Source organism: Corythoichthys intestinalis, chromosome 1 (assembly GCF_030265065.1).
Source record: "Corythoichthys intestinalis isolate RoL2023-P3 chromosome 1, ASM3026506v1, whole genome shotgun sequence".
Taxonomy (NCBI): Eukaryota; Metazoa; Chordata; class Actinopteri; order Syngnathiformes; family Syngnathidae; genus Corythoichthys; species Corythoichthys intestinalis.
Window position 1 is genome coordinate 52821037 of NC_080395.1, and position 18435 is coordinate 52839471.

An 18435-nucleotide genomic window follows, 5' to 3' on the forward strand; every position below is an offset into this window, starting at 1 on the left:
TCCTATTTACGGCGTGTTTTTCTGCTCCTTAACATTAATAATCAAAATGGTGAAGGCGTGTGTGGCTGTTGGTTGCACTAACAGAGAAGATGGAAGGAGAGACTTGAAGTTTTACCGTATTCCGAGGGATCCAAAGAGGAGAGCGAAATGGACGGCTGCAATTCGACGTGAAAACTGGGCACCAAAAAATCACCACAGACTATGTAGTAGTCATTTTATATCCGGTAAGATGCATTTAAGATATACTTAGAGGGTTTTGGGCTGACAAATAACCACAATTAAGATCATTGCGAGGCTAATCGCCGACAACATACGACGTAGTACGACATAGGGAAGTCACAAACATCTTGAATTTGAAACTTTCTTCCACCATCGTTATTTTTTGAATAATATTTAGCTGGTACCAAGTGAAAGAAACTGGCCTCGTCTACGGGGCTGACAAATAACCACAATTAAGATCATTGCTAGGCTAATCGCCGACAACATACACGTATGTATGTAGTGAGAGTGCTATCGCTAAACCATATAAACATTAAAAGCCTTAACTCCATTGACAAATGACATGAAATACATTAGACTTGACAGTGGATGTTAGCAATAACAAAAGATTTAGAATTGAAAATTTCGTAACTCACCTTTCCAAGCACAAGATAGATTCCTGCCGAATTTTCGTGGACGAGGACCTGTTTCACCCAACCAGCAACGAAGTATTTATAAGCCTCCAAGCTCTTGAAGTTTTTCAAATTTTCGTGAGAATAGGCTGATTTTGTGTGGACAAGATAATTGTAAATATCAGCGTAGCAGATGTCAGGCAGACAGGGCGAAGACAGCGGGTCGAAAAACATCGATTTGGGCATCAAATATGGATCTGGCGACTGTATAGAACGAAGCTTTTCCACATAACGCCTTTTATGCAACACATCCAGTGAGTTTACGGCATCAGAAAGCACCGGGTCTTCCATGAAATGCATTTTAAATTCCTCGATCAATTGAAAACAATGCTAATACAGAGACAAAATGACGGACAAGTGGGCGGAACCACACAGCGAACACGTGGTTTTGTGACGTCGGTGGGTAGGGTATATAAGTGCTATTGGTATTGTTCTTAATGCTAACTGAAAGGTTTATTTCATGTTATGGTTTATTTTATGGTATAGAAAATTATATAAGGTTAAAAGGTCATAAATATATACAGTATATACAGTGATTGCACTCAAGGAAGAAATTGTCAATGATAAGCTAATAAATTAAGGTAAAGGCAATTCATATAGGCAATTCATTGATATATAAATAAGGTTTAAAAGGAAAAAGGTGAAAAGTTTTTGTTAATTTCTAATTCTGTTGTTTTGTGTGCACCGTAGCTCTTACAGTGTGATTACATCAAGGATGGAATAAAAGTTGTAAACCATCAGTTTAAGAGACCATCTTTTCAATCGGGATGCTACACTAGTTAATTCTATCAGCATTTGAACTCATTGTTTATTTGTGAATTATTAGTTATTTACGTGTTTATTTGTACTTTAATAAATAATTTAAGTGTTCCAATATCTTTTTTGTGAATTGATAAGCGTCAACAAAAATTTAATTGCTAAATTAGTAAACAAAAACATATATATATTTTTTTTATTATTAGATTAGTCGACTAATCGTAAAAATAGTCGGCTTACTAATCGGGAGAAAATTAGTCGTTTGGGACAGCCCTAGTTCTTTCACATCTTTACCAGTGAATTTGGCACCAGGAGCATCATTTTTAGACAGAATTGGTAGGTTTAGCTCAGTAACCATTTTAGTTCGTACACTATTCCCATTTATTTACTATTAGGGACAAACGGGAGGTTGACCCGCCTAGCAACAATTGCTAACGTCATGAATATTAATGAGCAAAAGTGACTTGTTGCTTGCGGTACGCCATTGTGCTGCATCAAAAGTGCTTACAGTGTTGACATGTCTTTGTAACAGGAAATACTGCCTAAGGACTCATGTTGTAGACAATCTTATGTTACAAGGCAAAAAATGTTACTAATTAAAACAATACTGTACATTATACTTGTGCTACGTACTCTACGCAGGTTTTTTTCACATTTTAAGGGCCAAAGGTTAATGTTTTGGGAAGAAGTACATTTTGTTTATGAATGTTCTGTTTTGGTGGTGCATATTGTGGCAACTCAGTGGTTAGTTCCACAGGGCTCGTCACAGAGGTTCGGCACCTTGGACAGCGACCTTACTGGGAACACCATGAACAGCACAAGAATCATCAGCACCCTGAAAAGCGACTTTCCAGAGCGGTTACCACCACACCTGCAACCCATTGCCTGATTTGGCCACACGTGGTTTCTACTCACCAATCAAGGGGCTCTCCCCAGCGTACAAAAGGAGGGAGAAAAATCATAACGTTAGGCTTGTGAGACGTGAGTATGCATAAGTATCTCGAGGAGTAACGAGCAACCCTGGAAGTGGCATTCTGTGGCAAGGTGCGTTCCCTTGAAACAAGAGAAGACATTTTGTTTGGTTTCTTTTTTTCCCTTTTGTTATTTATTTAATAAAAACCGGCCACAAGCACCCAACCTCTCTGCATCCCGTCCTGCCTGTCCATCCTTCCAGCCGCGACTGGTTACAATATTAATCCCAGAGTGATATTTTTTGTTATATTCTTGAAAATTTTAAATGTTTTGTGGAAAGGCATTTGAGGTTCTAGTTAAAAATGTTCTATTATGTCACTGTCATTTTCTTTTGTATACAAGATGAACATGAAATTATGATTGTTTGCAGCTAGATCACTACTCCAACATGCAAGATTGTGCAATATGCACTGCAAATGGTGCAGGCAGCCCCACCCTTTAACGACATATCGATTTTATCTGTGCAATTTAGCAGTTTCTCCTCCCTCTAGGATAACCAATAGATCCTCATCACACTCACAGAGGCACTATGTCCAAAAAATAAACGCAAACAGTGACATGTATGCACATGTACAGTACGTGTGCGAGTGGGAGGAGAGGGCGGAGGCCATGGTTACACATGACTACATGACTAATAGACTGTCGACATAGATAAATGGCACTTTAAGTAACATGAAATTACTTCGTATTGAACCGTAGTTTCCGCTTTTCACTTTATCTGGCGTCCCTTTTTTTCTCTTGTCCTCTGCTTCTTTCCTGTGCTCGTAGCTAATCATATCCGCATCATCTGGCACGTGTCATTTTATCACTCCCACTTTAGCGAGTCCCTTCTCTTTCCCTTTCATTGCTTGGTTGCACTTCTTCCCACTTTCCCGTTACTGTTACCTAAGCAACAAGTAGTTGAGGGTACAGAGGCCCCCTTTTTAATATTGTGTTCGAAGGAGGAGAAAGGAAAAAGACCTGGGACTGCACAATAGTAGAATTATGCAAATTAATCCACCCAGTGACAATGGATTACAGCAGGCTCTCTCACAATTGACAGAAGGGGTTTAGAATGAGCTTCACAAGCATCATCAAATGGTTCTTGTCTCATAAATCACAGTCTTCATCCACACCACATTTCAGATTTTTGCCTTTCCCCTGTCTGCCTGATTAACTGCATCTTCATACCCCATACCTGCGTATAGCATTTAAAAGCGTGATAATGATATTAAAATGTTCTACTTTGTGCTGTTATCATACGGTATTCATGCATAAAACATGTCTGACATCCACACACATGTCTACAAGCTTCCTGTGCAAATTAAAATTCAACAAAATGGTGATCAAAGATCAAAATTTGAGATGCTTTAAACTGATTTTTGACACCAAATTGTCAATATGCCCGATGTATTTTTAGGGACACTCACTTTGGCGCTCTGCCAAATTCCCAAAAAGCTGCAACAAGGCTTGCACTTGCACAAAAGTCAAGATGTGCTCAAGCGTGCCTGCACCATAAATAAAATTAGAACCCTTGGTGTCTATTTTAGATAAGATAAAGTTTCAAGTCACTGATTGTGTAGTGCTAAGTTCCCCAATTAGTTCTCAACGAGAACAAATGTTTTCGAGGTTTGCAAGTCACTTGACATCTTTTTAGGAGGGCATTGTACCGTTAAATGTAGTTTTGAGTGCAGATGTCATTGTTGCTGCTTTTATTACCTCTGCCAGTAGGTCAAACCAACAGTAGATGGAGGGGAGCTATTCGGTTTCCTGCCTGTTTGTGTTCAAGTCAATTCAAGAGGGAATAAATAGATTATTATCAAGGAGTCTATTCATTCCATAATATTGGGGGGGGGGGGTAATTTTTCTGCGTCTCTCAGTCAGCTCCTTGTGACGTGTGGCGTCTCATGTGTTCCCACTGCTCCTCCTGTCCACTGCATATGCAGAAGCGCTTTACTTGATCAAGTTTCTGCTCATCCATGTTCACGCACCTCGTTGCTCAGGTGTGCAAGCTTTATTCTAACAGCCAACAATTAAGTCCAAACACACAATCAAACCATAAAACCATCCAAAACTAAATATTTGTAAATAAAAAAAACTATCATGGTTAAATCCATTAAACCAAGTTAAAAAAAAAAACTTCTGACCATTTCCTATATGTGGAGAAGTTGAGATAAGACCTCAAGAAAGCAAACAAGCTTGCAACCGGGGTAAGCCTGCCGGCAAACTCCAAGAGGTCACCTCTCTGTCTCTTGGCGGACAATGGAGCCGTCCCGCTAATAACAAAATCAGCGGGAACAGGAAAAACCTGGTCATAAACTAAATAAAATCTCTGCGAATAATGCGAATAATAACCTGACCTAGCAATACCCAAAGATGTCTATCCACCCAGTCACCATCACTTAAGCACGCACAAAGGGAGGCTTTCACGGAGTGGGGAAATTGTTCACACAGCCAATTCACCTGAAGGTGATCGGTGGTTCTGTGCGTTTAACCCACAAGCTATCGGCAACAGCACCCCACAACTTAGACATAAATTGCACCCCACGGTGTGACGAAAGATCTGATGGTGACCCAAAGCACGCGACCGACGACCAATAAAGGCTCACACCAGATCCATCATGGACGTTGACGATAAGGGAACGGCCTTGGGCCAACGCGTAGTCCCATCGACCATAGTGAGCAACCCATGAGAAGCAGGTAATGGCCCAACCACAACCAAGTCCACATGACCATGGTCGAAACACCATCAGGGACGCCAAAGGTCTTGAGAGGCATTTTAATGTTTCACAGTTCCCTGGCACGGTGACGAGCATCACAGAAATTTTTGTGACACCAGTCACACGGACAGCTTCCGACCAGGGTGGGAAAGATCACCCGTATCGAACACCCCATGCCGCCAGTGCTCAGGGACTAAAGGGTGAGCACTGCAGGTAGAAATCACACCACAACGCAACCACTACCAGAAAAGGCTGAACACGCAGGTCTGAATCCGTAAACCTAAGCGTACACACACCATCCTCCTGCAACGGCGAGCGCTCTGGACAAGCTGTCAGCCACCAAATTGGATTTACTCGAGACGCATCTGATGTTGGTGGTAAACTTCCAATATAAGAGACCAGGTCACACCGTGCGAGACAGTGAGAACGTGAAGGGTTTGTAATCGGTGTATGTGGTGAAGTTGCGACCCTCCAAGAGGAAAAGTAAATGACACACCGCCAACCAGAGGGCCAGCAGCTCCCTGTCAAATGCAATATACTTGCGCTCTCGAGGAACTAATTGGCGACTGAAAAAGGCGAGCGGTTGCCAGGCACCGTCGACCCACTGCTTGTAAACCGCCCCCACCACGTAATTAGATGCGTCAGCGGTGAGGGCCGGGCCGAGGATGCGCCAGCAATGTCGTCTGCCCGAAAACTGCTTTGGTAGACTCGAACACCACCAACCTCTCATCAGACCAATCAATGTCATGGTCAGGTGATGTAACCTTGAGCGCTTGAGCGCACCCTTGATGTGCACCACGTGACGCATAAAACAGTGGTAGTAGACTACCATCCCCAAAAACTCCTCAGGTCCACGCACCAACCACGGATGGACGTAAGAGGCCACGGCCTTTACTTTAGAGGAAAGTGGGACCACACCATCCTCACCCTAATTTGTCACATGGGTGGGGTGCTACACAAGCAATATGGTAAGATTTGGTAAGATGGTATGATTTTCCATACAAAGTGTTGTGAGAGGCTCAATCATAATAACATGTCATAGCCATTCTTTCAGCTCAAATCACTGACAGTTTGTCCATATTTATTGAGGTTCTTGACCGTTTTAAAAGGGCAAACATTGTTAGAATACTTACTGGACAAAAATTTCAGCTGAGACTGATGGAGATTTGTCTGGTATTTGTTCAGAAACCATGCAGGAAATATTGATATACAGTGGGGCAAATAAGTATTTAGTCAACTGCTAATTCTGCAAGTTCTCCCACTTGAAAATATTATTGAGGCCTGTAATTGTCAACATGGGTAAATCTCAACCATGAGAGACAGAATGTGGGGAAAAAAACCCAGAAAATCACATTGTTTGAATTTTAAAGAATTTTATTTGCAAATCATGGTGGAAAATAAGTATTTGGTCAATACCAAAAGTTCTTCTCAATACTTTGTTATGTACCCTTTGTTGGCAATAACGGAGGCCAAACGTTTTCTGTAACTCTTCACAAGCTTTTCACACACTGTTGCTGGTATTTTGGCCCATTCCTCCATGCAGATCTCCTGTAGAGCAGTGATGTTTTGGGGCTGTCGTTGGGCAACACGGACTTCCAACTCCCTCCTCACCCCGTGGCGCCAAAATGATAACAAAAACGGGGAGCAAAAATCCCAGAACCACACAGGGGAACCTAGTGAATGACCTACAGAGAGCTGGGACAACTGTAACAAAGGCTACTATCAGTAATACAATGTGCCGCCAGGGACTCAAATCCTGCACTGCCAGACGTGTCCCCTTGCTGAAGAAAGTACATGTACAGGCCCGCCTGCGGTTCGCTAGAGAGCATTTGGATGATCCAGAAGAGGATTGGGAGAATGTGTTATGGTCAGATGAAACCAAAATAGAACTTTTTGGTAGAAACACAGTTTCTCGTGTTTGGAGAAAAAAGAATACTGAATTGCACCATACCCACTGTGAAGCATGAGGGTGGAAACATCATGCTTTGGGACTGTTTTTCTGCAAAGGGACCGGGACGACTGATCTGTGTAAAGGAAAGAATGAATGGGGCCATGTATCCAGAGATTTTGAGTGAAAATCTCCTTCCATCAGCAAGGGCATTGAAGATGAGACATAGCTGGGTCTTTCAGCATGACAATGATCCCAAACACACAGCCAGGGCAACAAAGGAGTGGCTTCGTAAGAAGCATTTTAAGGTCCTGGAGTGGCCTAGCCAGAGTCCAGATCTCACCCCATAGAAAATCTGCGGAGGGAGTTTAAAGTCCATGTTGCCCAGCGACAGCCCCAAAACATCACTGCTCTAAAGGAGATCTGCATGGAGGAATGGGCCAAAATACCAGCAACAGTGTGTGAAAAGCTTGTGAAGAGTTACAAAAAACGTTTGGCCTCCGTTATTGCCAACAAAGGGTACATAACAAAGTATTGAGATGAAGTTTTGGTGTTGACCAAATACTTATTTTCCACCATGATTTGCAAATAAATTCTTTAAAAATCAAATAATGTGATTTTCTAGGGGGTTTTCCACATTCTGTCTCTCATGGTTGAGGTTTAACCATGTTGATAATTAGAGGCCTCTCTAATATTTTCAAGTAGGAGAACTTGCACAATTAGTGGTTGACTAAATACTTATTTGCCCCACTCTATTCTACCAGCTCATGGGGACGCCTGACAGGATAAGTTATCAACACATGTAGCACAAGTCATTCATAGTGAAAATATTAACATCTCAGCCAAACGTCCTGATCAATTCCGTAATTGCTGAGGCACTTTCTTTATCAGCATTTTGTAAGAAGTCCTAACATTCATTCATTATTATTTAGCCAAGAAATGGGAATGGACATGGCTGCAAAACAGGGACCAATTTCATGTTTTCTACTCTTTCTCCTATAAGTGTGATAAATAGATGTCCCAAGGTGTCTGACACACAATGATTGCTTGTTGTGACTTTTGTTTACGTTCTCATGCTATGTTGTTTACACGACATGCTTGTAGTGTGTGTATTTGTCAGTCAACATACCAGCTGAATTACAATGTTGTACTTTAGTGTTACTTTCAGAGATTAGTGTCTGTTTAGGTAACTTGTCAGGAGCTTCACAGCATCTTGACAGCAGGCAGGCTCTGGTCTGATGATGCAGCACATGCTGTGCGCCTTCGGGTGTAAATCTTCACAAAACAAAACAGCAAACACAATGTTTGCCTAAATGATTCTCTACAACAAGAAGGCTGCAGTCATTGCTGAGTGAAAACACAGGTAGGGAGGATACTGGGGATAAAATTGGAGGGAGAGACAGATAAAGTGAAGCTATAGGGAAGATAGGAGAATTGTTGAGATGTCATAACGGCCTCGTAACAACCTCCAAAGGCTCTCAAGATACAGCTATTCTATCTCAGCAAGAGCGACCATCATCTTTGCCTCAGAAATCAAGCCACCCTCAACCTCTTCAAACCCCAACGACCCCGGTGCCCACTGATATTGACTATAACGGAGGGGGCACACTTAGCTGGTAGGCGTGAGTGTGTGCACACGTCTGTGCTGGTGAAAAAGGCTGTGAGTGGACTCTCATACTCACATTATCTACAGGAAAAAATATTAGGCGTGTATATGGTACAGGCAAGGATAAAGACAGATTTCATGGACACATGGAGAGGAATACAAAGAAGCTGCTGCATTGAAAGAGACCTTTTCAGTGAATCCTGTTGTCACTGCCTTGACTTTTGGACAGCTCTGGTTGTCTTGCTGTGTGATGAAGAGGAGTTAGAGATGGTCTTTCATGCATCATGAATGTAATACCAGCTGAAAAGAAAGCTCATACTGCGGGGAGAAAAAAAACACACCCCATAAAGACAAATATTTTCCTCTTTGGAAAGTATCAGGTAGAAACTCGCTGTTTTCAAGAGCGGGTGAAATAAAACACTGTGAGCGTGCAACCACTCAGATAAACTATCATCAAATCTGAAGTATGATTTACATTTTAATATAATTTTAATCTGACTATATGTTTTTAAAAATAATACATATATATATATACACACATAAAAACATTTTAAAAAGTACAAATAAAAATGATAAATATCTTCAAGGCTAATTCAAAGACATTATTTACATCTCTCACACAAAGATTCATCGCGCGGGTAAAATTTCAGCATAAAAGGAAATAAAACTTTGACAAGTAAACATATTTTGTTCTTCTTTTAACCAATCGTTTTATTTTTTTTTAGTTTGTTCCGTCGAGACTAATTGTACAATTTACCATCGATTTAAACGCATTGCACGGAAATCAAAACAGTCATCCCAGCCTTAGCAAATAAATGTTCACACGTGTGACAAAAACAATATTGACGTTTATTTAATTTATAAGCACTATGCTTCGCAGCGTTTCGGTATGGTGTTTGACGGTGATCAACAATTTCTCACCATTTGAAAAATGTCCAAAAAAAGAGGCACTCAGAGAGCTGAGACCACTAATGTCAAAGTATTTCAGAGTGGGTTGTAAAAGAGATGCGGAGCCACTGGAAGATTCAAAAGGAAATAAAAATGGACAACCTTGGAATTCTTCAGTGTTTAAATACCTGTTTTTGTTTTGTTTGTTTTTTCTGATCAGGCCCTTGAAAGTGTTCAATAAATTGTGAATAAAGCACTGCAGCATTGAAATGTTTACTGAAGGTAACACCACATACAAGTAATGGTTATAGCAAATTTTGGGTTCAATCCAGAAAATTCACTCTCAAAGCCCAATCTCTTACTTTTTGTGAGTTGTAAATACAAACAAGAATATGGACATATTGTAAGTGCATAAAAGGCAAATTACTCAAAAGTCCACCTAAATAGGGATGTTGAATGTGAAATCCACATTCTGAAAGTGAACCAGTGCCTTAAAAATTAATATCTGCCATGTCAATCACTGTTCAGGCCACAGAGGATCGCAGGACTCGGAACTCGGAGAGTGCAAACGTAGAACGTGGACGAGCGTAGACGGCGCGCGGCCGTTGGCCGAAACCTAGACCGCGGCCCGCCTCCTCCTCGTGTCCTAGAAAATCCCGCGTCGCCGTTGGCCGAAACGTGGACCGCGGCCCGCCTCCTTTTTTCGGCCGCGGCCAATCGGCTCTCCTCGCCTACGACCGCGGACGCCCGTGATTGGCTCCGCGAACGCAGACCGCGGCGGCCCGCCTCCTCCTTACGACGCGCCTGCGGTTGGCCCAAAAGACGCAATCGGCGAAAAGACCCACGCGCTCAATCGACAAGCCGAAAAGGTAAATATTGTGTATGAAATTCGCCAAAAACGATGCAAACCGAGAGTTGTTTTTCAATTACCGATTCGAGCTAACGCTAGCTAGGCTAGCTGGTGTGTGTGTGGATAAGCCGTGTTGTGCGCGTTGCGCCGCGCTAATAATAATTAGCCATGTGCAGGCACCAGGGGCGGACTGGTAATCTGTGGGTTCTGGAGGATCACAGAACGGCCGGTGCCCTGGACGGCCGGCGGCCGCCATTCATTATAGATCACTGTTTTTGTCCCCCCTAGCCTCTGATTATCTACAGTTTGCATCCAATCCGACAGGTGGCAGCAATGCGCCTGGCTGTTCATCGCCAGTCCGATAGAAGAACGAAAGAGGAACAAAGTTGCCTTCATTGGTTCCTTGTGGAAGCAAAATGGCGACGAGCGTTAATGCCCAATATGGATGGCGGTGGCAAAAAAAGAAAAGAGAAGGGTGGCGCGGAGAAGGTTAGGAAGAAAAAAATTAAAGAAACTGGAGAGCAAAGCATTAAAATGTCATAAATTGACAAATATTTTCGCAAGCAGCAGTCTGGCTGCAACGGCCATGTTGGGTAACAGCAGCCCAGCCCCGGCGATGGTGAGAGGGGGCAGCCGCTCTGACGTGCAGCCGGTGCAGGGAGGGAGAAAAATAGAGGGAGGAGGTAATGATAAGCTGGTGGAAGTTCGAGAGGGAAGTTCCCCAGACAAGCGCAGAGCAAGTAAAAAGGGATGAAGAGGGTCACTTGCTCGGTATACTGGCAATTGTTATCCACAAGGTAGGTACATTTTAAATGAAATAAATGACAATTAAAGGGTTAGTGCCAGCTAGTCGATGTACCCGTTTGCAATCGTGTCAAGTTATAATATGCTCGTCCTACTATCACTCTCCTAAGAAAAAATATTATAGCTGTAAAACAACGTATGCACACGCAGCAGCAATATTAATTCAGAAGAAATATAACAAAATATTAATAAAATGAATGGTTTTACTTTAAAGTTTAGGTAGTTAAATTGATATATATTTTTAATCATTTATATATCGTTTTGTTTTCTGGTTAATACTTTCCAATGAAGGTTATGTATACAGGATTTGTCTTGAAATGTTTTTTATATTTTCATTGAAATTTATTATTTGTATGGCAAGATTAATTATGGCAGGGGTCTCCAAACCGGTCCTCAAGGGCCACTGCGGGGCCTGGTTTTTCTTTCAACCGATCGAGTACCGACAGTTTAACCAATGAAGTTTCTGCTAAAACAAGCAGCACCTGACTGCAATCAATTGATTACAATTGTAAGACACCAGATTGGTGCAGAGGTGTTGTCTTGTCTTGTTGGAATGAAATCCTGTGGCTCTATGTGGAATAGTTTGGAGACCACTGAATTATGGCATAAACAATGAAATCGTTTTATAGACAGAGATATATAGAGATATATTATAATCAATTGGATACATGAATGAATGAATGAATGAATGAATTTATTGTCATCATCATCATAATCATTGACAGTTTCAGAATGTGGAATTTGCCCAAATACATAAAACTTGCTTTGAAGAATACATTTTCATTTGTTTATTCAGGTCTATCATAGAGCTAGTACAGAAAATGAACCCAACTCCAGTTCAGCCTTGCAGTACTTTGAGCGCCCCAAGTCAGACAGTGACAGTCTAGACATATTTTCTTCATTTTCTCTTAAAGTGCAAGAAATTGATGCATTTTACAATAAAATGTAAAAAAAAAAAAAAAATTCTCCCCGAGGGTTTGGCGGTATGCCCCCGGACACCCCTACAGGGTCTGTTTCCCTTCGTATAGCGTATCTTGTGGGCTGGGCTGAGTCAAAATCCAGGGCTGCTTTTTAGTCCCAGTCCGCCCCTGGCAGGCACGCACGTAAAGTTAACGTTCAATGACTCCCCCGTGTGCTATACGTCTTGTATTACTTGTAACTAGTCACAAATTTAACCAATAACTCATTCATTTCACTTGTGTTCAATGCATTTTTTGTTGTGACGTGATCCTCCCTAGCATGATGCCCACACTGTAAATGCTCCCTATTTGGATTACAAAAAAAAAAAAAAAAAAAAAAAAAAAATACTGTACTACATAGACGTCATCATTTTGTAAGTGGGCCAATTTTGCATTTTCCCCAATAACTTCGGTTTTATTTGGAATTTGGGAATTAGATGAACTCAAGACACCCCTCTCAACATTTTAGCATCTCTGAACATCAAGTCATTTTTCTTTTTCTAATTGCCAGCTAGGAATGGAGGCATCCTCTTCAAAATCAACAAAAACGCAATTTTATTATTACCATCATCTAGAATTTTTCCTCCGTGTCATGTCCTGCTTTTGTGTTGACACTTGCCTTTGTGTTTCTCAGTGTACATCAAAAGCGATGACCGGCCACCACGCTTTGCTGCCTAAACTGCACTTGAGAAGTACATGTACAAACAAGGTATTGTTCTGGATGCCTTTTAAACAAAAAAAAAAACATCTCCTTCATTTAAAAAATGAATTGAACTATATTATTACTTCTTGTCTGATTATTTTTTTTTATTTTATTTTTTATTTTTTTTTTTTACACCTAACAGTTAGGAAAAACCGCCTTGCCGTCACCGCAGCTCCAACAGGCCAGCAGATCCCCGGCCAGCTCACGGTGACCTTTGGGAAATACAAAGGCAAGACCTTCATGTGGCTTACGGAGGAAGATGTCGGCTATGTCAAGTAGTGAGTATATATAAGAAATCGATAATAGGCAGTGGATTGTGTGTCTTTGTTACCCAAAATAAAAAAATCGGTTTAAAACAACTACTGCATGCTCTCTTAAAAAGTCTCCTCGATGGCCACAGGAGGAGAGGCGACGACAGAAGGGAAGGTGCGACACCAAAACTGGGGAGTGGAGGCTGAAGGAGCAGCTTCTACGCTACGTGGATATGTTCCCTCCGGTGTCATGCCACTTGGAGCAGAACATCGACCGGGCCATCTGCGGGCATGGCCGCTTCCGGTCCTTCACGTTCGAGGATATGTGGCAGTGTTATGACTTCTCCAAGCTCATCCGTAACGATCTCCAGGCCGAAAGCGCAGAAGAATGGAAGATGGCCCTGGAAGCCTTCTGGTTTGTGCGTCAGTGGCTACTGATGACGGAGTAGGACATCAATGTCACGTTAAGAGATTTCGATTGTACATCCTCACAAAGGAGGAGGAGGTTAGTAGGTCGATTAAAAAATAACATAATTTCCTTTGCCAGTGTTTTAATGCATTTCAGGGCTTACCCGTGATATTTATTTTTTGTTCTGTAGCGAGCTAAAGGCAAAGTTGCACCAGCTACGCCCCTCACGTCAGCTTGTGCATCAGCATTAGCAGCATTATCAACATGACCTGCTGTAGCAAATACACCATCATCAGCAGCAGCAGTAGCAGCAGCACAACAACAAGCACCACCACCACAAGGTGATGATGAAGACTGGCAATGTAAAATAGTACGCGCCTGGGCCGCTTTGTGGCCAATCCGCACAGGGTCACAAAAAATATTCCAAAAAAAAAAAAAAAAAAAAAAAGGGCCTACACGGTCAAGGCGTCCACGTCCAAAGGACTTTCTGGCAGGTCTTTTGAAAACTTTGTAAATTTTAAGGAGGCAGTCAATGACCTTATAAAATAAAATACATTGATATGTACTTCATGTCTCAGCTACTTCTTTTTACACACACAAATATGCAGTATGTTCGGCATAGCATATAGTCCTGTATATTGTGCACTTTCCCAATGAGTGCAGACAGAAAATTAAAAACCTAGTCCTTATTTCTCAACACTTCAATATCTGCAAAACACTTGCTTATCATTAAACTTATTTAAGACTCAATACAGGCTGCTTAACTTTTACTGTGTACTATAGCTCCTGTATTTAAATACAAGAAAAAAACTGGAATTTGAGTGTAATAACAAATACATTTAAAGCATACAGAGATTGGGAAAAGTCCTAATGCCCTTAATTGAAAGTGGGGAAAAAATAGGCCAAGACAACACAACAGCTAAAACACAGTAATGATGAAATCTATAATGCTGCGCTTCGGACCACGACGTCACTTGAAGAAAACAACGTCAAACTTTGGTCCCGCCCTCCCGCAGCCTCTGAACAGATGCTCAACCACCCTGCGGAATGGAAAGATGCCAAGACCACCCAGAGTTAACTTGTTACCTGTTGGGCAGAATGACCTCGTGAATGAAAATTTAAAACCTAGTGACTTACTTCTAATGGAATACTAGTTTCTTAACACTTGTATATCTGATTAACACTTGCATATTGCAGTTTGCTATTGGCGTAGTTCAGGAGTCAGCTATCATTTTATTTATTTCAACATCATCCTTCGTACACTGCTTAGTTTAAATTTATTTTTAGGTAGTAGTAGTGTATATTATTTATTTATGTATTGACATTAATTTATTGTGTGATGCACTGATAGGGTGTTGCTATTTTTAATGTCATTGTACTATTTGAATGACAAAGCCTATTCAATTCTAACATTCAAACAACCGTATTCAACCGCTACCACAGAAAAGACAACACACACAAATTGACATAAAATATGAATGAATCTGCTCATCTGTGAATACGTATTTTATATATTCTGCGGGGAAAAGTTCACCTAACAAAGGCATTTAGGATTCTTTTACATTGGCCAAAAACACACCTCCTTAAAATAAATTCCTATATTTAATATTTAAAAAGCTTTGAAATGTCATAAATATTCTTAATTCCAGAATAAATATGGTTCAAAACATTATTTGAAAGCAATTTTTTTTTTTAATTTACGTAAAAAATGAACAACTTTTAGATGTATGTGCTTAATAAGAACAAATGGCAATATTTACTGAAGTAAGTGGAATAATCTCACATTCATCTGTTAAATAGTCTTTAACGCGCAAAACAAGATGGAGAAAATGATTTGACTAGACTATGTGGGCCTAAAGTGCAGTAAGCAACCGGAATTAGTGCTCATTGTTTAAATACACTTTAAACTCATTCATAAACTGTTTTACAAAAAACTCACAGCCAGGAGGGGATGTTCAATTGGAGTGGGTTCGGTCACACACAGATTGCAGACCGGAAGGAGTACTGGCCAATCAGAGCAGGCTTGGGGTTCCACCCCACAGTCTGGACTGATGACCAATCAGAGAGGGCGTATTTAATTGTAGGGCAGAATTGATACAAATCAGTCAACGTTTCGCGATTTGAAGACAGAGGCCGCATCGCGCTCGACCTTTGACCCTTGACTGTAAAGTTTGGCCCCGGACCTCAACGTTGAGCGCAGGTGTCGCTAGAGTTCGATTGCACTTCACGTGGGAGGAGGCCCGATCGCAGGTGTGAGACAATGGGAGTGGCAAATGTAATTGCCATTGATTCCCTTGGATGTTGTGTCAGATTGTGAAAACCGTCACAAGTGTGGCTGTAAACGTCATGGTGCATAAAATAAACTTGTTCACCATAGTTAAACGGGATGAATGCAACTGTATGTAACAGGAAAGAAAAGTTGGGGTGGTAATATGGTAATCATATGTATTTATTGTGAATGTCCTTTTCAAGTTCATGTCATGTTCTGCCATGTTTGAGCATCTTACCACGTTTTGTCACAGTTCTTACAGCAAACCATGGTATATGGTAGCTTGTTTCATCATGTTCAATGCACCACATCCCAGTGGGTGACGATTTACGTGCCTGGTGCACCGTGGCATGCTGTCTATCACAATTTGACACAGTATGCATATTCAGGGAAGATGTTAAAAGCTGAGCCCGGCAGGGAATTTCCTTCTAGCCTGCCATCTCCACAAAAATGCCTCGAAGCTGCCCAGTGTCCACATTTCATCTGTAGAAAGCCTTAACAGATCAGGAAAAACGTGCCAGACCTTGATCAGTACATGAGGGACGCCATCAGAAAGCGATGGGCAGGAGCCAACGTAATGGCATCCATGGTAGACCGCGGGCTGAAACATTGTGCGCCTCTGGAACTAAGCAGCCCTTTGCCCTTCCAGCCTAGATTATTATGGATTTTGTGATGGCCTGTAAAAAAAAAACAGTCTGTATGGAAATGACTAAACTGTAGCAGACAGGCAAAAATAAGGAGTGTTGCAAGTGGAAACAGAAGAACAGAATGATGTGATCCTGGATCTGAATGAGAATAGGGAGATGCTTGGCGGTGCAAAAATAATAACGCTGAGGATGTTTGTGCTGATAGATACAATATCAGTATGTATTCCATTTCTCAGACCTCTGCCCCTGAAGGGCGCTTTTGTAGGAGATCTCATCTCATTTTTCTTCCCCTAAGATTTACAGGCTATGAATCAAACAAAAAGTGGGTTTTGTGAATGTGAAGGACTTTTCATCTTGCTAACTCGAGTGGGATTTTTAAAGCAATGTCTATAGATCCTTGGGGTCATAGCATTCAGAAAACCTATTTTTTGCCACCATCATCCCCATGGTAACTTATCAAAGACGATTAAACTATGTGAATCAACTTTTTGTAAGATCCAGACCCCTGGACCTCAAGGTCTAAACCTCAGCATTTCTGCTCTCCTGGGAGAATGGCAATGCTAAAAATGGTAATAATAATAATTGTAATTCCTGAAATTGCCAAGGCTTCCTTTAGGTATATGCAGCTTCTTTATTTCTGCCTTCTGCCTTTGATGGTGCACACAGAGTCTGATCAATAGATCATGCCAACGAGAAGTCTTGAGGCCAATTAGGCCGGGGCGATTTGGCCTGGTTCCAAGCTGGTGTCACGCTCCATGTCAATAGTTGAGCTTGTCCTCCCTTAGGAACAACAGAAAGGGAATAAAGGGAGAGTGATGCTATTGGTCGTCTGTGTGTGTGATTAAGTGTGTGTTTTTGTTATATATCTACATTCATGCATAAGTGTCTGTGCAAATATGTCCTTCAAGCTGCAGTAATTGTTGCGCAAATATGGTAATCAGCTCATCTAAGAGTATCTTTCACATCTTAAGAGCTCGACCACACCCCACTTTCACTGAATGCCACCTGCAATGTCAGACTTGGTCTTACATATCAAACAGAAAAATTAGATGGGGAGAGGCTGATCAAAAGGCAGAATCCTATTTTCATGCATGATACATTAGGGCCCTCCCTTGGTGTGTCAGGGCATTGCAAGGTTTAGACATTATCTGATTTTCTTACAGTATTTCTCATTGATACTACTAAATGTTGTATACCTACAGGACAAATGCACTAAATAAGACATTGACCTACTTGACCCCACATCAGATGCATTGATAATACCTTTGAAAAGCGATAACTTCGCTGAGTTGACTGATAAATTTAATACACTTATTATTCTGGTTAGATTTTCCACCCATGACAGGTGTAGTATTTGAATCCATGTCAGGGCTCATAAGAGATGGATCTCATTAGATGCTGTGTAGGTGAAGGTGTACCCAATGTTGAGTCCAGTGAGCATAATCTTTCACTGTATGTATCATGACATATTTGACCTCAAATGCTAGTTTCAGTAAGGTGTTACTATAACTGTGCTCAACCACCCACACACGCACGCATCTACACGCATGAACCAACACGTGCGCGCAAGAACACACACACAGAGGAGCGACGAAGTCGCCCTCACAAGGGCCCTATGATCAAGTTAATTAATGTAGTTGAGAAATCAGTACTTGGGGCACGATTTGTAACCCTGAAGCCAGGTACTTTAAATATTAATAAGACATTACACTAATTAATCTTCTTCTCAGCAGCAACACTAAAAATGGATTTAAAGTGAGCGTGTTCATACACGACACCAAAAGTCTGGCTTGTAGAAATAAAATACTCATGATAAGTGGTATGTGTGTTTTAGCACGCGCATGGACACACTTGTGCGTTCGCGCACATGACCATGACTTAGCGCACGTGTGTGTGCACATCTGTGTAAATCATTTTTAAATTAAAAAAAAAAAAAAGCAAAGCAAATAATAATACGCAAATAATCCCAATACTCAATGTTCACTGCACACAATAGATATTCAAAGCAATACATTTACCACTGCCAAACGTCCATGTACAGACGTTTTGGTGTGAGGTATAGT

The 18435-nt window shown here is 41.3% G+C and overlaps 1 long non-coding RNA gene across 3 annotated transcripts; it reads left to right on the forward strand.

Annotated features, from left to right (window-relative positions):
- Positions 1–12292: 12292 nt before the first annotated feature.
- On the forward strand, positions 12293–14420 carry LOC130922880 (uncharacterized). 3 transcript variants are annotated; one of them, XR_009064609.1, is made up of 4 exons: positions 12293–12802; positions 12939–13074; positions 13179–13552; positions 13647–14420. It is a non-coding gene; the product is annotated as an uncharacterized LOC130922880 (long non-coding RNA). The 3 variants fall into 3 exon arrangements; XR_009064603.1 differs by having other exon boundaries at positions 13197–13552; XR_009064601.1 differs by having other exon boundaries at positions 12939–13552.
- The last annotated feature ends 4015 nt before the right edge of the window (positions 14421–18435 follow it).